The sequence below is a fragment of the Hemiscyllium ocellatum genome, unplaced genomic scaffold (genome assembly GCF_020745735.1).
Source record: "Hemiscyllium ocellatum isolate sHemOce1 unplaced genomic scaffold, sHemOce1.pat.X.cur. scaffold_1892_pat_ctg1, whole genome shotgun sequence".
NCBI classification, from domain to species: Eukaryota; Metazoa; Chordata; class Chondrichthyes; order Orectolobiformes; family Hemiscylliidae; genus Hemiscyllium; species Hemiscyllium ocellatum.
The window spans coordinates 1-26,264 of record NW_026867908.1 but is presented as its reverse complement, the minus strand read 5'-3'; the positions used below and the strand labels follow the sequence as shown (position 1 = coordinate 26,264).

Here is a 26,264-nt window from a genome sequence, read left to right as displayed (position 1 = left end):
ATAAGTTTAAGGTTAGAGGTGAATGGTTTACAGAGGGACTGAAGGGACAGCTTCTTTACACACATGGTGGTGTGTGTATGGAATGAGCTGAGAGAGAAAGTAATGGAGACCGATACCTTTTAAATGTTGTAATTGTATCTGGATGGGCATAAACGTATATGGGCCCAATGCTGGAAACGGGAATGGATGTATTTATATCTTCTGGTAAGCCTGGAAGAGTTTGGGACCAAAGGGTCTGTTTCTGTGCTGTATATTTCTATGACTTGAAAAGGGTGCATGTTATAGAAGAGGTGGTGCTGAAGGTTTTAAAACACAAAGCGATCACAAGTCCCAGAACCTGATTAAGTGTATCACAAGAAACTGTGGGATGCTAGGGAAGAAATTGTGGAGCTCCTAGCAAAGGTATGTGTACTACTGACAGCCATGTGTGATGGGCTGGAAGGCTGGAGGGTGGCATCATGGACAGTGAAGGAGGTTTTCTGAGATTACAAAGGGATCTTGATGAAGTGAGTGAATGGGCTGAAAAACTAGAGATGGAATTCAATCTGAATAAATGCGAGGTAATGCATTTTGTAAAACAAAGAAGGGTAGAGCTTATACAATTAATGTTCAGGCCTCGGTTAGTGTTTTAGAGCAGACGGACCACCGGGTTCAGGTACATAATTCTTGAAGCTCACATCAGAGGATGCATAACTCAGTGCTTTGCATGCCTGACTATTGCTCAGTCCATTGAGTGTAGTATTTGGGACGTCATGTTGAGATTGCACAGACATTTGCAAGGCCTGTTCTGCAATACTCTGTCCAGTACTAGTCGCCCAGTTAACATGGAGGATATTATTAAGCTGCAGGGCGTTCAGAAGAGATTTACCAGGATATTGCTGGGTATGGAAGGCTTGAGTTCTGAAAAATGGCTGGATAGGCTGAGTCTTTTTTCACTTGAGCCTGGAGGTTGAGACATTATACTATAAAGGTTTATGAAAAAAATGAGGAATATAGATCCATTTAATGGTAGTTGCCTTTTCCTCAGGATGGGGGAGTCTCAAGAGGAGGGGCCACATTTTAAGGTTAGAGGAGAGAGATGTTCAAAAAAAAGATATGGGGCAATTTGCTACACCGAGGGTGGTTTGAGTGTGGAATGAACTTCCTGAGAAAGGGGTTGATGTGGGTACAATTACAACATTGAAAAGATATTTGGATAAACAGGTGAATAGGGAAGAGTTGGAGTGATATGGGCCAGCAACAGGGGGCTGGGAAGAGTTGAGTTTTAGATGATGGTGGGTATCAGCTGAAGGGTCAGTTTCCATGCTGTATGGCTCTAGGACAAGAATAAGGTTTTATTCCTTTCTTGAAGAAAGGGTCAGGGCTGGGTCCACTGATGCGCATCATCTACATAAATTGAAATATAGGAGTGATTGTGCGAAAGTTTGTTGATGATCAAATTAATGGTGTAGTGGGCAGTAAATACGGTTATCAAAGGGGATCTTGACCAACTGGGCCAGTGGACCAGGGAATGAAAGATGGAGTTTAATTCAGGTTTTGGATTTTGTTCAGACAAACCAGGGAGGACTAACACAGTTAAAGGAAGGGCTCTGGCCAGGGTTGTCGAACAGAGAGAGAGAGAGAGAACAGGGAGTGCAAGTTACATTGTTTGATTAGATTAGACTTACAGTGTGGAAACAGGCCCTTCGGCCCAACAAGTCTACACCGACCCGCCGAAGGGCAACCCACCCATACCCCTACATTTACCCCTTACCTAACACTACGGCCAATTTAGCTTGGCCAATTCACCTGACCCGCACATCTTTGTGACTGTGGGAGAGAGAGAGAGAGAGAGACAGTCAGTCGCCTGAGTCGGGAACTGAACCCGGGTCTACAGGCGCTGTGAGGCAGCAGTTAACCACTGTGCCACCGTGCCGCCCATTGTTCCTCGGAAGTGACATACCAGGTGGACAGGGTGGGGAAAGCGACATTTGGCACATTTGCCGTCATTGGCCAGCACTTTGTTACATACGTTGGAGATATTTGTAACATTGTCCTAAATATTTCCCTTGGGCAGAGGAGGCCATGGGGTGACCCTAAGAATGGTGAATAACCAAGAGTAGGTAAGACCAAAATTCGAGGGTATAACCGGGAAGTGAGAGAGCAAGGATTTAAAGAGGGAGCTGAGGGGGAACATTATCCACAGAGGATGGTGCATAGACGGAAGAGGCTGCCTCAGACACATGGGAGAAACAAGAACAATTACAGCATGGAACAGACATTTGGGCGGTACATGGAGAGGAGAAGGTTTGAAGAGATAAGGGCCAAATGCAGGCAAATGAGATTCGTTCAGTTTAGGTAACATGGGCAGCATTGAGGAGTTGGACCACAGGTTCTGTTTCCATGCTGTATCACTCTGTATCCAGTTAAAGAGGATTAATGTACCAAAATAAGGCATGTTGTAGACACTGAAGCAAGTTACAGCGATAGGGATATTAGTATGGAATGCAGTACATTTCAAATATGTGGAGGGACGATCGGGAATGGAGGAGGTTACAGGGACAGGGACTATTGTAGGAGTGAAAAATGACTGAAGACACTGGTGCACAAGCCATGTCACAGATATAGTGTTGCAGAGTAGTGAGTCTTAGTACGGTGTTGGAGGGAGAACACAGAACAGAAAGATCCCAGGCAGTATTCACAACATCTCGTCGGAGGCCTACTCTCCCCTCTGTTGTCCTGATGCTCACTAAGACATCGCAGGCCTGGATTGATAACTCTGAACTCCTGATGCTGTCTCAGTGCAATTTAAGTTAAAGTAGATGTGGTGATTGAGCATGGGGTGTGTCTATACTGTGCTCCCCACGCAGCACTGTATCTATATCATGTATTGTTAGCCAATGTTTGCAGCCCTCCCATTGCTCCCTGCTCTGTGCACTGAGAGTGATTTTACCTCACTGCAGGATTTATTGAAGGCTCCAGATCTCCCTGCCCTTTGTCTCTCTGGCTGACCAACCAACTTCAATGAGTTGATGAATGAGACACACAGCAGTTGGGAAGTCTATTGAGTCAGGAACTTCCTGACTACCTACAGGAGACAGAGAAATAGACAGAATGGGAAATTAGACTGATGCAGTGAGGGTTACACAAGGAGAATGGAAATGAACCCCACAGATATCTGGAAAATCCCAAGCTCCATCCCTGGCCTGTGCTGTTGCGTCTCTCTGGAGTGGAGAATTCTGTTAGCTCAGGATCTGGAGTAGCTGCAAGAGTGAGAGACACTGACAGAGGCAGCAATTAGACCCACACAGGGAGGGATACCATATGGGGAGAGACTAAGTGATATCACCGGAGTGCTGGAAGACTTCAGGATCACACAATCATGTTGGAAGAATGGGTTTAGCTTCATGTATCAGTGCTCAGGGATGAGCAACCAGTGAGCAGGTGAAGTGATGACCCAGTAACATTATTGTTAGCGCATTTGTCCAAAACCTCAGCCAGTGCTCAGGGGAGGCAGGTTTGAATCCCATCATAAGATATGGTGGAATTTAAAATCAATAATTTTAAAAATAGCAATTAACAATCCATAAACAAATATGAAACCATTGCTGATGTACAAAAATCATAATCCCTTAGATTAGATTCCCTCCAGTGTGGAAACAGGCCTTTCGACCCAACCAGTCCACGCCATCCCTCGAAAGAATAACCCACTCAGACCCATCTCCCTCGACTTAATACACCTAACATTATGGACAATTTAGCATGGCCAATTCGCCTGACGGCTTTGGACTGTGGGAGGAAACCGGAGCATCTGGAGGCAATTCACGCAGACACGGGGAGAATGTGCAAACTCTACACAGTCGTCCGGGGCTGGAATCGAACCTGGGACCCTGGTGCTGTGAGGCAGGAGTGCTAATCACTGAGCCACCCCGTGGCGCCCACTTGCCCTTTCGACAACGAGATCTGATCATCCTCACGTGGTCTGCACGACGTACCCACAGCAATGTGTTTGCCTCTCAAATGCCCTCTGAAATGGCCGAGCAAGCTATTCAGCTCATGGGCAGATAGGGATAGGAAATAAAGGCTGGTCAGCCAGAGACACCCACATCCCCGACCTGATTTATAAAAAAATCCATTAGGATAGTCCTACTGGAACCGTGCTGGGACCAGTGTCCTGGCCAATCATGTCAGTAGGTTTATGGACAGGGCTTTAAACTGACAGAGAGGATGCAGGGACAGGGTTCGGGTGAAAGGAGCTTTCCAAATCCAAAGAGAAAAGGTGAAGTATGGGAGCAACATGGAAATGTGGCTGAAGACAAGCAGAAAGGAACAGGATGGGGCAGAGTTTAACTAAAATTGTACATCAGTGAATAGGTTTGTGATAAAAAATTGTGCGAAAGAGTAAATTATGTTTTTTTTTAATGGGCGAAGTCTTATCAATAAGGCAGATGTATTTGTGACACTGAGATAAAAGAGATTTAGACACCAGAGAGATGTGGTTACAGGGTGAAGAAAAGGTGGATATAAATATTCAATGGATCACAACCTTGCGGAAACTCAGGCCAAGTGGGCAACACGAACAATAATGGGTAAGAAAGGCATTACAGAGAAAGCATTTGGCATCAGATCATGAAGTAGAGTCAGTCTGAATGTAAATTCTGGCTACTACTTGCCAAGGACACAAGCAGCAGAACAGTTTTAGCCACCAAACAGCATTCCATTGCTCATTACTGCATTAAACAGGAACTCATTGGAATTTTTTTAACAAACACAATGTGATAATTTTGGGAAACATCAATATTCAGAAAATGTGGGACAGTCACACTGACAACAGTGATATTGGAAGAGGAGTTTGGTTATTTTTTTTCTCAATGTTTACTTGGAAAACACATTGTGCAACTGTTAAGGGACATAAGTATCGCAGAGCGACCTTGTAATGAAACTTAGTGAATGAGGAATGTCACCTGCAGAGATCCTTTGGGAAATTGTGATAAAGTTCAGTTTAAAGAAATATAAAGTTTTAAAGTGAATCACAGAAAGGACAAGCTACAACTAGAAACAAAAATAACCAATAACATGAGTTTGAGAGGAGAACTGACCAAGGTAAATAGGCTAAACAGACTGAAATATGTGCCGGTAAATGAGCAGTGGAAAACATTTGAAGGAACAGTGTAAATCACTAAACAAAAGGACATTCCATTGAAACAGACAAATCCTCAGCAAGAAATCCCCATCGGTCCCTCACTCAAGTAAAAATGATCATGTTAGATTATCGGGCTTAGAGGATCACCAAAAAGTACTTAAAATCCTGAAGTGAGAGGATGTTTTAGGAGTAAGTTTCAAAGGGATTGCAAAAGGTCTGCTCGCAGGAGGAGATCTGATGGAAGAGGGAAAAATTGTCAAGGTTTTATGTCACAACAGGAACCGGGAGAGCTGAAGGTGCTGGAGGTGGTGAGAGTGTTACAGAGAGTGGTCAGGGTCTGAACGGTGTTACAAAGCCAGTACGAATTGGTGCAGCTGGAGGGGTTTGCAGAGGTAGGGAGGGACAAATGTATTTTTATTTATTCATTTTGGGATGAGGATGTCACTGCTTGGACTAACATTCTTTGCCCCACTGCTAATTACCCAGAGTATAGCACAGAGTCAGCCATATTGCTGTGGGTCTGGTGTCCCGTGCAGGCCAGACCAGGTTAGAATGTCAGTTGTTCTTCTCTAAAGGACGTAAGTGAACCAGATGAGTACTTCCTAGTGGTCAACAATGCTTTTGTGTACTGCCACAACATGACATCCCAACTCTTACTCTCAATGCTCTGCCCAAAGAAGGTAACCACCCCAAACGCCTGCTTCACCAACCTATCTACCTGTGAAAGCACTTACAAAGAACTGTGTACCTGCATCCCTGGGTCACTGACTGACATCACTACCCATGGCCCGAACATTAACTGTACAAGTCCCACCCTGGTTTGTTTCACAACAATGCAACACTTCACGTTTATCTTATTAAACTCCATCGAATATTCTTCAGCCCACTATCCCAGTATTACTGTTCATCATGTTGTATCATAGATAACCTTCTTCACTGTCCACTTTACCACCAATTTCAGTGTCACCCGAAACACTTACTTACAAGGAAACCAATATTCCCATCCAAACCATTTATCCAAATGACAAACAACAGGGAACCCACTCCACCGCTGGTGACATGTCTCCAGTCAGAAAAACAACAAGCCCAATTTTGTATCCAGTTGACTAGCTCCTCCTGAATGCAATATCCTTCTACATTGATCTGAGTTTATTACCCAGTTTACCATACAGAACGTAGAACACAGAACAGTACAGCACAAGACCCTTTGGTCATGATGCCATGCCCATCTTTTACCCGACTGTAAGATCAAACTAACCTACATACCCTTCATTTTGCTACCATCCATGTGCCTATCCAAGAGTCTGTTAAATGTCCCATTCCACCAATTCACCACTCTCTATTTAAAGGACCTACATCTGAAATCTCCTCTTACCCATCCTCCAATCACCTTACAATTATGCCCCCTGGTACCATGTATACCATGGGATAAAGAGGTCTCTCAATATTCACTCCATCTATGCCTCACACCATCTTGTTCACTTCTATCAAATCACACCACACTCTTCTTCACTCCAATGAGAAAAGCCTTAGCTCCCTCAACCTTTCTTCATAAGACATGCCCTCCAGTTCAGGCAGCATCCTGGTAAATCTCCTCTTTATCCTCTCTAAAGCTTCCACATCCTTCCTGTAATGAACGGATCAAAACTGAACAAAGTATTCTAATTGGCATCTAAACAGGGCTGTATAGAGCTGCAGCATAACCTCATGGCTTTAAAACTCAATCCCACAGCTAATGAAAGCCAATACAACATATTCTTTCTTAACAACACTATCAGCTTGGTGGCAAATCTGATGGATCTCTGGTCATGAAATCCAAGATCCATCTGTTCCTCCACACTATCCAGTATTCTTCCTTTATCTCTGTATTCTGCATTCAAGTCTCACCTTCCAAAATGCAACACTTCACACTTTTCCAGATTTGACTCTATCTGCCACTTCTCAGCCCAGCTCTACATCCTGTCAATGTCCCGTTGCAACCTCCAACAGTCCTCCACACTATTCACCACTCCACCAACCTTCATCTCATTGGCAAAGTTACTAACCAACTCTTTCACTCACACATCCAAGTCATTTATAAACTCACAAAGAGCAGAGGTCCTGTAACCTCTCCGTGCAGAAAACCACTGGTCACCGAGCTCCAGGCTGAATGCTTTCCATCTGTCACCACTCTCTGTCTTCTATGGGCCAGGAATTCTGTATCCAGACAGACAGATTTCCATGTACCCCATGCTCTGTACTTCCTCAATGAGTCATAAATGTGTTTTGTCACATTTTTAAAGGATTCAATAAGATTTGTGAGGCATGACCTGTCCCTTACAGAGCCATGCTGACTATCCCTAATCAAACTATGGTTTTCCAAGGAATCACAAATCCCGTCTCTCAGAATCCTCTCCAATAATCTGCACATCACAGAGAGAAGACTGACAGGTCTGTGATTCAAAGGATTATCTCCATTCCCTTTCTTGAATAACGCATGGCTGATTCACATCTTTGGGCTGTGGGTGAAAACCGGAGCACCTGTCGGAAACCCACACAGACATGGAGAGAATGTGCAAACTCCACACAGACAGTCGCCCGGGGCTGGAATTGTAATCGCGTCCCTGGTGCTATGAAGCAGCAGTGCTAACCACTAAGCCACCGTGCTGGCCCATGTAACTCTCTAGAGCCCTCCTTCTGATCCTTGGTTCCTCAACCTTATGTCAGCTTCCTTCTTCCTCTTGACTAGATGTTCTACATCCCTTGGAACCTTGTCAAATGCTTTGCTGAAATCCATGTAGACAACGCTGACTGCTCTGCCTTCATCTATCTCTTGGCCACCTCCTCGAAGAGTCAATCCAGTTTGTGAAACATGGTTTTCCACTCACAAAGCCATGCTGAATATCTCGAATCAGCCCTTGCCTTTCCAAATATATGTAGCTCCTTTCTCCTCCAACAACTTACCCAGCACTGGCTCACTGGGCTGTGATTTCCTGGCTTTTCCCTGCAGACCTAAAGTGATGGAATAGCATTTGCCACTCTCCACTCTTCCAGTAACTCATTGTTTCTGTTGATAATATAAATTTCTCTGTTAGGGACAATGCAATCTCATGAATATTCAAGGTAGACCTAATGAGCTACTGAGGATTAATTAACCTTTAATTGTTTTAAGATTCCAACACTTTCTCTTCTCTGGTGAGGATTCTTTCCAAGACATCGCTATTTATTTCCCCAAGCTCCCGAGATTCCATGTCTTTCTCCACAGTAAATTCTGACGACACTATTTTGTCTAATTTCTCACCCACCTCCTGATATTTAAGGTGCCCTATTCTGTCCCAAGTTACTCCTTAGCCCTTATTGAAACTTGTGTAAAGGTTTCTGAAAATTCAAATAAACCGTATCCTCGGTACAGCCACTCCTACCCCCGTATCTATCCTGCCATTCATACTCACACCAATAAAAATACAATCCTACAGGCTCAAAGCCACATTCTCTTTTTATTAAATGTGTTTCTAAGTGTCCGGTTAGTGTTCACTGACATATCCTTTTAAACATATTTTAGCTCCCGACCTACTATCAGGCTAACACTGTTTGGTTTCAGACTGGCAGCAGAAAGGGTTATGGGAGTTCGTGTTTAACAATCTGAAAAAGGGAGTTTACAGGTTCAACAGGTAATAGAGGTTTTGGAAATAAGGAGGGTCATGGGGACTGAAGGACATTATGGAGATAGCGAGTGATATGGGGACTGAATGAGATTATAGACATAAAGAGTGCAGTGGTGACTGAAGAACATCATGGAGGTAGGGAGTGCTGTGGGGTCTGAAAGGGGACAAAGAGATCGGGAGGGCTGTTGGGCCTGAACGCAGTTGCACAGATCAGGAGGATCATGGGAACTGAGGGAGGTTACACTGAATGGGAGGGTCGTTTGGTCAGGGTGAGATTATGGAGATAGGGAGGGTCATGGGGCCTTTTGGTGGTTATGGAGTTAGGGAGGTTTTGGGGAATGATTCAGGATACATGGATAGGAAGAGTCGTGGGGACTGAAGGAGTTTATGGAGATAGGGAGGGCTGTGGGGACTGAGGAGGTTATAGGAATAGTAAGTTTATAGAGAAGCACAGGAAAGAAGAGCAGGTATCGACCATTTGATCACAGAGTCGGTCCCACCATTCAATATGATCAGGACAGATATCTAACCCAGTACAGTGTTCCTGCTTTCAGACCTTACTCTGATATTATAGTGACACTGGCATTTAGTGATACAGCGGGCTGTAGTAACTGGGACGGGTGGGTGGGGGCTGCGGGGGGGGGATCGGGGTGTTGTCTTACAGAGATGAGGAGGATCGTGGAAGCTGGGACATTCCTAAAACAGGGCGGGTTTTAGGAATGGGAGGACTTTACAGGGATTTGGAGGAATGCAGGGATGGGAAGTGGTAACAATCACTGGGAGGACTTTGGGAGCTCGATCTGAGACAGGTACAGCTGAGAACAGAAGTGAGTCAAACAGTCAGGGCAGGCAGGGACAAGGTACGATTAATAAATTAAACTGCATTTATTTCAATGCAAGGGGCCTAACAGGGAAGGCAGATGAACTCAGGGTATAGTTAGGAACATTGAACTGGGATATCATAGCAATTACAGAAACATGGCTCAGGGATGGGCAGGACTGGCAGCTTAACGTTCCAGGATACAAATGCTACAGGAAGGATAGAAAGGGAGGCAAGAAAGGAGCGGAGTGGCATTTTTGATAAAGGATAGCATTACGGCTGTTCTGAGGGAGGATATTCCCGGAAATGCACCCAGGGAAGTTATTTGGGTGGAACTGAGAAATAAGAAAGGGATGATCACCTTATTAGGATTGTATTAAAGACACCCCAATAGTCAATAGGAAATTACCAAACAAACTTGTAAGGAGATCTCAGCTATCTGTAAGAATATTAAGGTAGGTATGGTAGGGAATTTTAACTTTCCAAATATAGACTGGGACTGCCATAGTGTTAAAGGTTTAGATGGCGAGGAATTTATTAAGTGTGTACAAGACAATTTTCTGATTCAGTATGTGGATATACCGACTAGCGAAGGTGTAAAACTTGACCTACTCTTGGGAAATAAGGCAGGGCAGGTGACTGAGGTGTCAGTGGGGGAGCACTTTGGGAGCAGCGACATAATTCTATTCGTTTTAAAATAGTGATGGAAAAGGAAAGGTCAGATCTAAAAGTTAATGTTCTAAATTGGAGAAAAGCCAATTTTGACGATATTAGGCAAGAACCTTTGAAAGCTGATTGGAAGCAGATGTTCGCAGGTAAAGGGACGGCTGGAAAATGGGATGGCTTCAGAAATGAGATAACAAGAATCCAGAGAAAGTATATTCCTGTCAGGGTGAAAGGGAAGGCTGGTAGTTATAGGGAATTCTGGATGACTAAAAAAAATTGAGGGTTTGGTTCAGAAAATGAAGGAAGCAAATGTCAGGTATAGACAGGATAGATTGGGGGAATCCTTAGAAGAGTATAAAGGAAGTAGGAGTATATTTAAGAGGGAAATCAGGAGGGCAAAAAGGGGACATGAGATAGGTCTGACAAATAGAATTAAGGAGAACGCAAAGGATTTTTACAAATATATTAAGGAAAAAAGGGTAAATAGGGAGAGAATAGGGCCCCACAAAGATCAGCAAATCGGCCTTTGTATGGAGCCGCAGAAAATGGGGGAGTTATTAAATGAATATTCTGCACCAGTGTTTACTGTAGAAAAGGATATGGAAGATAGAGACTGTAGGGAAATAGATGGTGACATCTTGCAAAATGTCCAGATTACAGAGGAGGATGTGCTGGATGTCTGCAAACGGGTAAAGGTGAATAAATCCCCAGGAATTGACCAGATGTAACCGAGACCTCTGTGGGAAGCTAGAGAAGTGATTGCTGGGCCTCTTGCTGAGATATTTGTATCATCGATAGTCACAGGTGAGGTGCCGGAAGACTGGAGGTTGGCAAACGTGGTGCCACTGTTTAAGAAGGGTGGTAAAGACAAGCCAGGGAACTATAGACCAGTGAGCCTGAACTCAGTGTTGGGCAAGTTGTTGGAGGGAATCCTGACGGACAAAATGCACATGTATTTGGAAAGGCAAGGACTGATTAGGAATAGTCGACATGGCTTTGTGCATGGGAAATCATGTCTCAAACTTGATTGAGTTTTTTGAAGAAGTAACAAAGAATATTGAGGAGGGCAGAGTGATAGATGTAATCTATATGGACTTCAGTGGGGCATTCGACAAGGTTCCCTATGGGAGACTGATTAGCAAGGTTAGATCTCATGGAATACAGGGAGAACTAGCCATTTGGATACAGAACTGGCTCAAAGGGAGAAGACAGAGGGTGGTGGTGGTGGTTGTTTTTCAGACTGGAGGCCTGTGACCAGTGGAGTGCCACAAGGATCAGTGCTGTGTCCTCTACTTTCTTTCAATTACATAAATGATTTGGATGCAAGCATAAGTGGTACAGTTAGTAGGTTTGCAGATGACACCAAAATTGGAGGTGTAGTGGACAGCGAAGAGGGTTACAACAGGATCTGGACCAGAAGGGACAATGGGCTAACTGGCAGATGGAGTTTAATTCAGATAAATGCAGTGTGCTGCATTTTGGGAAAGCAAGTTTTAGCAGGAATATTACACGTAATGGTAAGGTCCTAGGGAGTGTTGAAGACCAAAGAGACCTTGGAGTACGGGTTCATAGCCCCTTGAAAGTAGAGTCGCAGGTAGATAGGATAGTGAAGGCGGCATTTGGTATGCTTTTCTTTATTGGTCAGAGTATTCAGTACAGGAGATGGAAGGTCATGTTGCGGCTGTACAGAACATTGGTTAGGCCACTGTTGGAATATTTTATGCAATTCCAGTCTCCTTCCTATCGGAAGAGTTGTCGTGAAACTTGAAAGGGTTCAGAAAAGATTTACAAGGATGTTGCCAGGGTTGGAGGATTTGAGATACAGGGAGTGGCTGAACAGGCTGGGGTGGTTTTCCCTGGAGCTTCGGAGGCTGAGGAGTGACCTTACAGAGGTTTACAAAATTATGAGGGGCATGGATAGGATAGGATAAATAGACAAAGTCTTTTCCCTGGGGTCAGGGAGACAAGAACTCGAAGGCTTAGGTTCACAGTAAGAGGGGAAAGATATAAAAGAGACCTAAGGGGCAGCTTTTTCACACAGAGGGTGGTACGTGTATGGAATGAGCTGCAAGAGGATGTGGTGGAGGATGGTACAATTTCAACATTTAAGAGGCATTTGGATGGGTATATGAATAGGAAGGGTTTGGAGGAATATGGGCCGGGTGCTGGCAGGTGGGACTAGATTGGGTTGGGATATTTGTTTGGCATGCACGGGTTGGACCGAAGGGTCTGTTTCCGTGCTCTACATCTCTATAACTGTGTCACTCATGGAGGTTATAGAAATAAACTGTGTGGTCGCATCTGGAGGAGATTAAAGGGATAAAGATTTGTAGTTACTGAAGGAAATTACATCAATAGGGACCAGCAGAGTTTACAGAGACTGAGTGTGTCTTTGAGACAGGAAGAGTTTATAGTCATCATTAGAAATGCAGAAACTAATTTATGAGAGAAGCAGGGTCACTCTGCCTTGTGCCCAGAGACAAGGAGGAGTCTAACAGCTGGAGGAGGTTACTAAGGTACAGAGCTTTTTTGTTGTCGTGACGAGAAGGTTACAGAGATCATGAAGGTAGTAGGAGTTCAAAAAAGTCACAAAGACAGGGAGGTTTTTCAGGTCTGGAAAGGACTACACTGACCGGGATGGCTTTAGGAACTGAAGAGTTGTTTTTCGCAGATAAGGAGAGATGTTACAGAACCCGGGATTAAAGGCAAAGGCAGAAACGTGGAGAGTTTTACTGATATGAGGAGCTTACAGGGATAAGCAGGATTGTAGGGGCTGATAGAGATAGGGGAAGTGGTATCGATGAAACAGAGCGTGGAGAAACTGACAGACATAGGGAGGGTTCTGTGGAACAGATGAATTTACAGACAAGATGGTGATAATGAAGCCTGAGATTTTTCTCATGATCCTTGCCCAGCATTGTTCCTACATCATGCCCTCAGGGTCCGAATTAAAGCCCATGAGCCCCTCCCTGTGCTGTTTACTGTGAGCTTACCAGCTGCAGGATTTACTGAAGGATCCAGATCTCACTCTCCATCTCTCTCCGTCTGACCAACCGTCTTCAATGTGGTGATGGACGAGACAGGAATTGGGAATTCTGCTGAGTCAGGGACATCAGGAATACCTACAGGAGACAGAGAAATAGACAGAATGCGAAATTAGACTGATGAAATGATGATTACACATGGAGAATGGCACTGAGTCCCACAGAGATCTGGAAAATCACAGTCTCCATCCATGGCCTGTGCAGTTGCTTCCCTCTGGAGTGGAGAATGCTGTTGGCTCAGGATCTGGAGTAACTGCAAGAGCGAGAGACACTGACAGAGTTAGCAATTAGACCCACACAGTGAGGGATACCACATGGAGAGAGGCTGAGTGATATCAGCAGAGTGCTGGAAGGTGTCAGGATCAAGCAATGGTATCATCAGAAGTGGTTCTGACCAGTGAGCACTGCTCCCAGTACTCAGGGAGGACTGAGCTATTTTATTGGGATAGGCTCCTCTGGTACCTGGATTATGCAGTGTGCGATAAACGGACACAGATGAGGAGGGGGACAGGTCTGAGGTGAATGGAAATTCCCAAGTCCAAAGAGAAAGGTTGAAACATTGGAACACCATGGAGATGTGGATGAAGATCAACAGAAATAAACAGTAAGAGACTGAGGTTAATTAAAATACGACATTGTCAAACAGATTTGTGACAGGAAATTATGTGTTAAAATAAAGTAAATGCCATTTCCGCCCCTCACAATTCCTCATGCACCACAAGTGACATCACTTCCGCACCTCACATCATCGCTGATGTCACACACTCAGTGACTGCCGCTCCCCCCACTGCCGTGTTTGCCACCACTTCTGCCCCCACCAACGCCATCACCTGCATTCTGCTGACACCACTCCCAAGTCCCACCGTCACCATCCCCGCCCCCAGAACCCTGAGGGGAACACCACCCCTGCTCATGACTCCATCCCCATCCCCCCTAACACCACACCCACTCCAGTTACAGGCACCGTCCCCTCTCCCAGCTCCACACCTACGCCTGGTCCCAGCTCCCACTCCTGCCGAGTTTTCACCATTCCCCCTGACCTCCCCCTCACTGAGGACGAATGATCAGTCCTCAGCAAAGGCCTCACCTTTATCCCTCTCCATCCACACATCAATTAATTTAATACACGCCGTGACATCGAACACTTCTCCCACCATCTCCGCCTCAGAGCTTATTTTTACAATGAACATTCCCACCTATTTTCTGAGGACCCCTTTTCTGGCCTCCAATACACTCCATCCACCTGGACACCCCGTGCTGGCCTATTACCTGCCTTCGATCTCTTCATTTCCAACTTCCACCGAGACATTAACCGCCTCAACCTATCTACCCCCTCCCCCACTCCAACCTCTCACCCTCACAACGCCCAGCCCTCCACTTCCTCTGCTCCAATCCCGACCTCACTATCAAACCAGCAGATAAAGGGGGTGCAGAGGTAGTCTGGTGCACTGACCTCTACACCGCTGAAGCCATGATGCCAACTCAAAGACACCTCCTCCTACTACCCTCTCTACCATGACCGATCCCCCATCACCAAACCGTCATCTCCCAGAGCATACAGAACCTCATCACCTCAGGAGGAGATCTCCCACCCACAGCTTCCAACCTCATTGTCTGGGATCCCCCACTGCCCGGATCTACCTCCTTCCCAAGATCCACAAGCCTGACCACCCTGGCCGACCAATTGTCTCAGCATGCTCCTACCCCACCGAACTCATGTCTGCCTACCTCGACATTGTCCGATCCACCAGTCTAGTAACTGTCCACATTCGTTCGAGATATCACCCACACCCTCCACTCCTCCAAGACTTCCGTTTCCCTGGCCCCCAACGCCTCATCTTCACAATGGATATCCAATCCCTCTACACCTCCATCCACCATGACCAGGACCTCCAAGCCCTCTGTTTCTTCATCTCCGTTTCTTCATCTCCTGATGTCCAAAACAGTACCCTTCCACCGACACTCTCATTCGTTTGGCTGAACTTGTCCTCGCCCTTAACAATTTTTCCTTCAAATCCTCCCACTTCCTCCAGACCAAAGGGGTAGCCATGGGCACCCGTATGGGCCCCAGCTCTGCCTGTTTCTTTGTTGGCTATGTAGAACAGTCCATCTCCTGGAGTTACAATGTCACCATTCCCCACGTCTTCCTCCACAACATTGATGACTGCATTGGCACCACCTCGTGCTCCCGCGAGGAGGTTGAGCAATTCATCAACTTCACCAACACATTCCATTCTGACCTTAAATTACCTGGACCATCTCTGATACCTCCCTCCCCTTCCATCCCCATTAATGACAACCAACTTGACACCAACATCTTTTACAATCCTACCCACTCCCACAGCTGCCTAGATTACATATCTTCCTACCCTACCGCCTGCTAAATTCCCAACCATTATTCCCAATTCCTCCGCCTCCGCCGTACCTGCTCCCAGGTGGGCCAGTTCCAACACAGAACACACCAGATAGCCTCCTTTTTTGGAGATCGGAATTTCCCTTCCCAAGTGGTAAAAGATGCCTTCCAATGCATCTCGTCCACATCCCACAACTCTGCTTTCAAACCCTACCCCTCCAACCGTAACAAGGACAAAACGCCCCTGGTGCTCACCTGCCACCCTACCAACCTTCGCATAAACCAAATCATCCGCCGCCATTTCCGCCATCTCCAAACGGAACCCACCACCAGGGATATATATCCCTCCCCATCCCTCTCCACTTTCCGCAAAGACCATTTCCTCCGTGACTACCTAGTCAGTTCCACGCGCCCCAAAAACCCACCCTTCCTTCGTGGCACCTTCTCCTGCCACCGCAGGAAATGCAAAACATGCACCCACACCTCTCCCCTCACCAGCATCCAAGGCCCCAAAGGAGCCTTCCACATCCAAAGTTTTAACTGCACATCCACCAATATCATTTATTGTATCCGCTGCTCCCGATGCGGTCTCCTCTACATTGGGGAGACTGGACACCTCCTAGCAGAGCGCTTTAGGGAACATCTCTGGTACACCCGTTCCAATCAACCCCACCGCCCTGTGACCCAACATTTCAACTTCCCCTCCCACTCTGCCGAAGACATGCAGGTTCTGGGCTTCCTCCACCGCCATTTCCTCACGACGCCTGGAGGAAGAACGCCTCACCTTCCGCCTCGGAACACTTCAACCACGGGGCATCAATGTGGACTTCACCAGTTCCTCATTTCCCCTTCCCCATCTCACCCCACCTCCAGCCTTTCAGCTCAGCACCGCCCTCATGACCTGTCCTAATGGCTTATCTCCCTCCCCACCTATCCACTCCATCCTCATCTCTGACCTATCACCCCCATCCCCACTCCCATTCACCCATTGTACTCATTGCTACCTTCCCGCATCCTCCACTCTGACCTATCACCTTCTTCCCCACCCATTCACCTATTGAACTCTAGACTACTTTCTCCCTATCCCCATCCCCATCTCATTTATCTCCCCACTCTGCCACACCTTGCCTCTGTTCCTGATGAAGAGCTTTTTCCCAAAACATCGGTTTTCCTGTTCCTCGGATGCTGCCTGACCTGCCGTGCTTTTCCAGCACCACTCTAATCTAGACTCTGGTTTCCAGCATCTGCAGCCCTTGTTTGTACCTTATTGGAGGTGGAGACGACTGAGTTAAGGCATGTTGTAGACACTGAAGTAAGTTACAGCCATAGGTTTGGTAGTCTGGAATGCAGTACATTTCAAATATGTGGAGGGGCTATTGGGAAGCAAGGAGGTTACAGCGATAGGACCTGTTATAGCAATTAAATATTATTGAAGACACTGGACTACAAGACATGCCATAGATACAGTGTTGCAAAGTAGTGAGTTTTAATATAACCGAACTTACATTAGGGACGGTGATTGAGGCTGGGGTGTGTGTGTACTGTGCTCCCCCTCCAGCACCGTGTCTATGTCATGTTGTGTTAACAGATGCTTGGAGCCCTCTCATTGTTCTTTGCTCTGTGCACTGTGGGCGATCTTACCTCACTACAGGATTTATTGAAGGCTCCAGATTTCCCTGCCCTTTGTCTCTCTCTGGCAGACCAACCATCTTCAATGTGGTGATGGAACATCCACCCCGCAGCTGTGAAGGCTATTGAGTCAGGACTTTCCTGAGTACCTACAGGAGACAGAGAAATAGACAGAATGGGAAATTAAACAGATGCAGTGAGGGTACATGAGAAATTTGGGACTGAGTACCACAGAGATCTGTAAAATGGAGAGATATTAAGTAATAGTCCCAGATTGCTGGAAGATATCAGGATCACACAATCATGTTGGAAGAGCGGGTTTAGCTTCAGGATCCCCTGGTATCAGCTCTGAGGGATGAGCATCCTGTGAGCAGGTGAAGTAATGGCCTAGTGCTATTATTGCGAGAGGATGTATCTCAAATCTCAGCTAATGTTCAGGGGAGGCAGGTTTGAATCCCACCATCTGAAAAGGAGACATTTGAAATCAATTATTTTAAAAATAATTAACAATCCACAAATAAGTGTGAAACCATGACTGATGTACAACAAATACAAACCCCTGTCCTTTAGAGAAGGACATCTGCCCATCCTCATGTGGTCTGCATGACGTACCCACAGCAAAGTGTTTGCCTCTCAATGATCCTCTGAAATGGCCGAGCAAGCTACTCAGTTCAAGGGCAGCTCCGGCTGGGCAAGAAAGGCTGGTCAGCCAGAGACACCCACATCCCATACCTGATTTAATAAATAATCCATTAGGATGGTCCCACTGGAACTGTGCTGGGACCAGTGTCCTGGCCAATCATGTCAGTAGTTTTATGGACAGGGCTTTAAACTGACAGAGAGGATGCAGGGACAGGGTTCAGGTGAAAGGAGCTTTCCAAATCCAAATAGAAAAGGTGAAGCAATGGAACAGCATTGGGATGTGACCGAAGACAAGCAGAAAGGAACAGGAAGGGACAGAGTTTAACTAAAATTGTACATTAACAAATAGATTTGTGACAGAAAATTGTGGGAAAGAGTATATTATGTTTTTTTAATGGACAATGTCGCTGCAATACGATCGATGGATTTGTGATAAAAGGGATTTAGACAGCAGGGAGACATGGATACAGGGTGAACAAAAATATTCAGTGGTTCACAACCTTGTGCAAACTCAGGTAAAACGGACAACGTGAACAATAATGGATAACGAACGTATTACAGAGAAAGCATTTGGCCTCAGATCATGAAGTAGAGTCAGTCTGAATGTAAATTCTGGCTACTGCTTGCCAGGGACACAAGCAGCAGAACAGCTTTAGCCACTGAACAGTATTCCATTGCTCATCACTGCATTACACAGGAACTCTTTGGCATTTTGTAATAAACACATTGTGATAATTTTGGAAAAACTTCAAAATTTGTATAATCTGGGACAATCACACGGACAACATTGACATTGCAAGAGGAGTTTGGTTAATTTTCTTTCAGTGTTTCTTTGAAAAACACATTGTGCAACTGGCTGGGGACATAACTACCGCAGAGCGACTGTGTAATGAAACTTAGTGAATGAGTAATGTCACCTGCAGAGATCCTTCGGGAAATTGTGATAAAATGAAGTTTAAAGAAATATAAAGTTTTAAAGAGAATCACCGAAAGGACAAGCTACAACCAGAAACAAAAATAGCCAAATACATGGGTTTGAGAGGAGAACTGACAAAGGTAAACAGGCGAAACAAACTGAAATATGTGCCTGTAAATGAACAGTGGAAACCATTTGAAGGAACAATGTAAAACACAACAGAAGGACATTCGATTGTAACAGTAAAAACCTCAGCAAGAAAATCCCACTTATTCCTCACTCAGGACAAAAGGGATCATACTAGATCACGAAAAAGTACTTAAAATCCTGAAGTGAGAGATTGCTTTAGGAGTAAATGTTAATGGATTGCAATGTGTCTGCTCGCAGGAGGAGGGCTGTGGGAAGGGGAACCACGGTCTGGGTTTATTGACACGATAGGAGCAGGGAGAGGTGAAGGTGCTGGAGATGGTGAGAGTGTTACAGAGAGTGGTCAGGGTGTTACAAAGCCAGTACGGATTGCTTCAGCAGGAGGGGTTTGCAGAGATAGGGAGGGACATAGGTATTTGTATATATTCATTCATGGGATGTGGGTGTCATTGCCTGGAAAAACGTTCTTTGACCCCACTGCTAATTACCCAGAGTGTAGCTCAGAGTCAGCCATATTGCTGTGGGTCTGGAGTCCCATGTTAACAAGACCAGGTTAGAATATTTGATGTCCTTCCCAAAAAGAGGTTAGTGAACTAGATGAGTTCTTCCTACTGATCATCAATGTTTTTATGGTGGCCCCACCAATGTCTTTTACAGCCACAACCATGACATCCCAACTCTTAAACTCAATGATCTGCCCAATGAAGGTAACCATCCCAAATGCCTGCTTCACCAGCCTGTCTACCTATGACACCACTTTTAAGGAACTGTGTACCAGCATCCCTGGGTCTCTGACTGACAACACTACCCAGGGCCCGAATATTAACTGTACAAGTCCCACCTGGTTTGTTTCACCACAATGCAACACTTCACATCTATCTATTTAAACTACATCTGCTATTCTTCAGCCCACTATCCCAGCAGGACTGTCCATCCTGTTATTTCATAGATAACCTTCTTCACTGTCAACTTTACCACCAATTCCAGTGTCACCCAAAAACCTTACTTACCAGTAAACCAATACTCCGATCCAAACAATTTATTCAAAATGACAAACGACAGTGGACCCACTACACCGCTGTACACATGCCTCCAGTCAGAAAAACAACATGTCTCCCATTGCCCTCTGTCTCCTACCATCAAGCCAATTTTGTATCCAGCTCACGAGCTCCTCCAGAATGCCAAATCCTTTTTACACTGATCTGAGCTAATTACCCATTTTTCCAACAGAACATAGAACGCAGAACAGTTCAGCCCAAGGCCCTTCGGCCATGATTTCATGCCAACCTTTTATCCAACTGTAAGATCAAACTAACCTACATAACCTTCATTTTACTATTATCCATGTGTCTATCCAAGGGTCTATTGAATGTCCCTAAAGTATCTAAATTTACTACCACCATTGGCAGTGCATTCCAACCACCTACCATTCTCTATCCTCTTATCCATCCTCCATTCACCTTAAAATTATGCCGCCTTGTAATAGCCATTTATTCCATGGGAGGTAAAGTATCTGACTATTCACACTCTCTGTGCCTCTCATCATCTTGTTCACCTCTACCAGGTCGCCCCACCCCCTTCTGCACTCCCATGAAAAAAGCCTTAACCCCCTCAACCTTTCTTCATAAGAAATGGCTTCCATTCCAGGCAGCATCCTGCTAAATTTCCTGTGTACGCACTCTAAAACTTGCACATCCTTCAGTAAAGACGGGACCAGAACTGAACACAATATTCCAAGTGTGATCTCACCAGGACGCTATAAAGATGCAGTAAAACCTAACGACTCTTAAAATCAATCCCCTTCTCAGGAAAGCCAACACAACATAGGCCTTTTTAACAACCATATCAATGTGCGTGGCGATTTTGAGGGATCTATGGACACGGACCCCATGATTTCTCTGTTCCTCCAAACTGCCAAGTATTTTGCCTTTCACTCTGTATTCTGTATTCAAATTCTACCTTCCAGAATGAATCACTTCACACTTTTCCAGATTGGACTCCATCTGCCACTTCCAGCCCAGCTCTGCGTCCTGTCAATGTCCCAATGCAACCTACAACAGAGATAAAGAGGTTTGTATCATCTGGAGGAACAAATAGAGATATGGAGGGTCATCGTGACTGAAGATGTTTATAGATCTAGGAAGGCTTAGGTTCTGGGGGTTATTTAGACACGGAGGCTGTGGAATCTGGATTCTTTTTTTGAGAGATTGGGTAGCAAGTTTGGTTGGAGACAGTTTCACATAGAAGGGAGCATAGCACAAATAGAAGGAAGTTTCTGTATTAGGTTCGAGTGGAGAATGATGTTTACACAGATAGGGGGGTACGAGCTGGAGAAGGTTATGGAGATCGGTAAATGGATGGAGATACAGGAGGAGCTTACACTGACACACAGTGGGTGACAATGACGGGAGGATGTTACACAGTTACAAGGAACAGGACCGGGAGAGGCACAGGCATAGGAGTGGGATCTACAGATCGGGAGTGTTGCAGGGACCTGAGAGGATAACATAGATAGGGATGGTGGTAGGGTCTCCATAGACTGATTGCGGTGTAGGGACTGGAAGAGGTTATGAAGACAGGGAGGGCTGTAAGAGCGGCAGGAGCTTATGGAGAGTTGAAGAGTTGGAGCAGTTCACAGAGGAAGGATTCTCTGACAGGAGTAGGTCACAGATAGTGAGGGTTGTGTGGCCTGAGAAAGTTAAAGAGAGGGGGGTTTCGGCTCTGGAAGATATTACACTGACAGGGAAAGTTGAAGAGACTGAAGGAAAAATGCATGCAGAAGGCTATACAGATAGGGAGGCGAGTCGGGACTGAAGGTGAATACACAAGCATGGACAATTGTATTGTTAGACGGAGCTTAGAGGGATAGGGACTGGTATAGGGAATTATACAGATAGGGAAGGTTGTGTTTTGGGTGAAGATTACAATGATACAGATAGTGTTAGGGAGTGTTTAATGGACTACAGAAGAGCTCAGAGAGAATGAATTCTGGGGAGTGGAGGATATTACAGACACAGAGATGGCTGTCGGTTTGAAAAGAGCTTCTACAGATCCTCAGTGCTGTAAGGCTGGAGGGAGGTTACAATAATAAGGGTTACCTGCACTTAATTATTTTTTGATATAGAGAAAGTCTCAGAACAGGACTGTCAAAAGGAAGTATAGACAGTTCAGAAGAGTTTACAGAGATATAAATGTTTTGGGCGGTTTCAGGATGGAACAGTGATTGGGAGTGATGTAACCAATGACAACAGTTATAGGGATTGCTCTAAAAGCAGGAAGAGTGACAGCCATATCGGTCGTGGTAAGGACAGGTTGAAGCTTACATCGCCCAGGAGTGTTTTAGAGACTGTTGGAGATTACACATCTAAGGAGAGTATTGGGGATGAGGCAAGGTTCAAGACACAGGGATGGTTGACAGGACTGGACAATAACCTGAATAGAATCTCCACACTGTGGAAACAGGCCATTCGGCCCAACAAGTCCACAGCAATCCTCTAAAGAGTATCCAAACCAGAACCATTTATCTCCCTGTCCATTAAACCCTACATGAATCACGGTGAACTCACCTATACCACACTTGCCAGAATACTACGCTCAATTAATGATGGCCAATCCACCTATTGTGCAAATGTTGAGCTATGGCAGAAGAAACCCACACAGTCAGGGGGAGAACATGTAATGTTCACACAGACAGTCGGCCAAGGCTGGAATTGAAGTCAGGTTCCAGGCACAGTGAGGCTGATTATACAGGGCACTGCAGAGATTGGACTAGGTCACAAAGTTCACAAGGTTCATTGGAACAGGAGGGGAATATAGTCAGGATCAGGAGAAGGTTACATAAATGGTGTCCATGTGGTTAACGCAATAGGGAGGATTGTAGATTCCCTCGACAATTAGAGGTAAGGGCGGTTGGGGAGACTGGATGAAGTTAGGCATACTCAGAGTTGTACACACAGGGTGAGGTTACCGAGTTAGCAAAGGTTCTTTGGACTGGCTGAGGTTATGGACAGATGCAGTTGTGGGAATGAGAGTTGTTACAACAATTGAGAGGATACCTCAGGCACATGGATGGTTTTAGTGGCTGCAGGATGTTCGAGAGCTAAGGAGGCTAGAACTGACTGGAGGTGGTCAGAGGTAAGGAACATTGTACTGATGGGAGTTAGTCACAGAGACAGAGAACATTGAAGAGAGAGAGGGGGCAAGGTTACAGATCTCAGAAGCGTTCAGAACTATACACAAAGGAGGGCTGGCAGGAAAGGCTGTAGGAACTGGAGGACTCTGTACAGACAGTGAGGGGAAATGGATGGTGGAAGGTTAGAGGTAATGAAGGTCCTGTAGGACAGGATGGAGGAGTGCTGTTGGGATTGGAGAAGGTTACAGTGACATCATGTGCTGGAGAGGCTGGAGGGAGGTACACAGATGGGGAGGTCAGTAAGGGCTGGATGTTACAGACAGAGTGGGCTGTAGGTACTGGACAAGATGACAGACAAAGTTTTGTTATAGTGTTTTGGTGATAGTGGTCATAACACTAGCTTTCAAAGTCATTTTGGAAAAAAAAAATATAAAGATAAGCCAGAAGTGAAGAGGCCAAATTTGTGGAAACCCTCTCATCATTAGAATATCACTGTCACTGTGCATTATCATTATCACGAGACAGGATCTGGCAAACACAGACCGGGAGAAACTATTTGCAGTTGGGTTCATATTCAGAAAGAGGAAGTGTGTCAAAGTGATACAGGGAGAATTCAAGGCCAGTGTGTTCTGTGAAGAGTGAATGAAAAGGCAGTAACTCCAGTGAATACTGGTCAAGCGGTATCCTGAGCTTGATAAAGGAAATACAATGCGATGAAAACAGGCAAAGACCGACCAACGTATAGAGAGTGCAAGGGGATCCTTAAAATGACGGGCAAATAATGGGAACGAAATATCCTTGGCAGACACTGTTATGGAAAGGCGATGAGGTATTTAACGAGTATAGTTGGAGGAAGTGGATTCCCAGGTAAAGAGCGAGGCTTGATATAAACCAAAGGGACAAACTGTGCATGGAGCCAGAGGAAGTAGGTGAGGTCTTCAATGAATACTTCCATCTGTATTCACACAGGAGAAAGGCATTGTAGCTGGGGATTTCATTTGGGACAGTGAGGTTCGAGAACAAGAAAAGATGAATAAGGAGGAGATATTAAATGTTTTCACGGGCATAAAGGTGGAGAAAGCCCCAGCCCAATGAAATGTGTCCCAAGCTGCTATGGGAGGGAAGGCAAGAGATTGCTGGGGTCCTGGTGGATGTATGTAATACTTTGCTGGCCACATGTGAAGTGCCGAATGACTAGAGGATGGCTAAAGTGGTTCATTTGTTCAAGAGCAGCAGGGACAGGCCAGGTAATTACAGAGCGGATAGTCTGACAGCAGGGAGAGGGAAATTATTGGGAACGATTCTGAGGATGCATCAACACTTCCAAGGATCACCTCGGCAGCGTCACCACGGATTTGGTCTGAGGAAATACTGTCTGAGGAAATCAGTTCAGTTTTTTTTTAACTGGTGTTTTAAAATATTGAGGAGGGCAGTGCAGATGATGTGGTTTACATGGACTTGAAGAAGGCCTTTGACAAGGTCCTCCATGGAAGGCTGGTCAAAACGTAAAGAGCCACTGGGATCCAAGGCAAGTTGGTAAACTGGATCCACAATTAGTGGATAGACTTCTTCGTGTTTGGAATTCTTGCAACAGTGGGCGTCCAACAGGGATCTGTGCAGGAACCATTGCTGGTTATTATGTACATTAATAACTTGGATGCGAAAGCAGAAATAAAAATTAGCAGGTTTGCAGAGGATATGAAAGATGAGGGGATGTTCTCAGCCTGCAGTCTGATGTCCATCATATGATAAACTGTGTAGAGTAATGGCAGATGGTGTTTACTTCTGATCACTGTGAGGTAATGCACTGTGGAAGTCTCATAAGCGAAGGATATACATCATGAATGGCAGGTCGTCTTGGAGTACCGAGGAACACAGGGACCTTGGTGGGCAAGTCATTGGATGTCTGAAGTTGTAAGAACAGGTAGACAGGGTGGGGAAGACACCTGAACTGGATCAGGAAGGGTACGCATATCCTGGTGGGGCGAATTATTAGAGCTGCTTGAGAGGATATAAACTAGTCTGGCACTGTGTTAGATCTTAAACAATCGTAAGGCCAGACAGAAGATTGAGGCTGGTGCACAAGTTAGAGAGAGCAATTTCAGCAGACAAGACAGGAAGAATATAGCAGGAAATGGGGCGAAAACTGATGATTAAACTACATTTATTTCAATTCAAGGGGACTGACAGCTAAGGAAGATGAACTCAGGCCATGGATTGGAACAGTGGAATGGGAGATTATAGTTATTACAGAAACACAGCTGAGCGAGGGGCAGGACTGACAGCTCATTGATTCAAGATAGAGGGACTGCAGGAAGGGGAGGCAAGAGAGGACGCGTGATGGTGGGTTTTGATTGCATGAATAATCACAGCAGGACTTAGAGAGGATATTGCTGTGGGATTGCCCACTGAAGTTATGTTAGTGGAACTGAGAAATAAGAATGGGTCATCACTTTGATAAGATTGTCCTACTGACCCCGAATAATCCGTGGCAGACTGAGGAACAAATATATCAGGAAATCTCAAATATCAATCAGAATAAAAGGGCTGTTATGGTTGGGATTTTTCAACTTTCCAAATCTAGACTGGGACTGCCAGTGTTCAGTATTTGCAAGGGAGGAATTTGGTAATTGTGTTGCAGAAAACTCCCAATCAATATGTAAATGGCCTGAAAAGAGAAAGGGCAAACCTGACCGCCCCTTGGGAATCAAGGTCGGGAAAGGGACTGAGGTGTGAGTGGGAACGCATTTTGTCAAAATGACCACAATTCTATGAGCTTGAAAATAGAGATGGAAAAGGACAGGTCTGGTCCACAAGTTCAATTTATGAAATGGGGCCAGACCAATCTTGATAGTATTAGACAGGAACTTTCAAAGGTGATTTGCGAGACTATTTGCAGGAAAAGGGAAGTCTCGCAACGAGAATATTTAAAAAGTGAGTTAAATTGAGCGATCACCACCAGTATGTTCCTGTTTGGGAGCAGCTCAATGCTGACAGCACTCGGAAACACTGGCTGTCTATTGAGGATCTGGTCAAGGAAAAGGGGGCACATGTCAGGTATCGCCAGCTGGATCAAGGGAATCCCTGAGGATCACAGGGGCTGTAGGAATACACTTTGGGTGGAAATTAGGAATGCAGAAAGGGTACAT

At 45.4% G+C, this 26,264-nt stretch overlaps 1 long non-coding RNA gene across 1 annotated transcript in view; it reads right to left on the bottom strand.

Moving 5' to 3' along the window:
- LOC132810756 (uncharacterized) overlaps positions 1-3,018 on the bottom strand; it is a 39,325-nt gene extending 36,307 nt beyond the window's left edge. Inside the window, exon 1 of the long non-coding RNA XR_009643066.1 lies at positions 2,933-3,018. This is a non-coding gene — a long non-coding RNA (uncharacterized LOC132810756). The remainder of the gene's footprint in view (positions 1-2,932) is intronic.
- Positions 3,019-26,264: the final 23,246 nt, after the last annotated feature.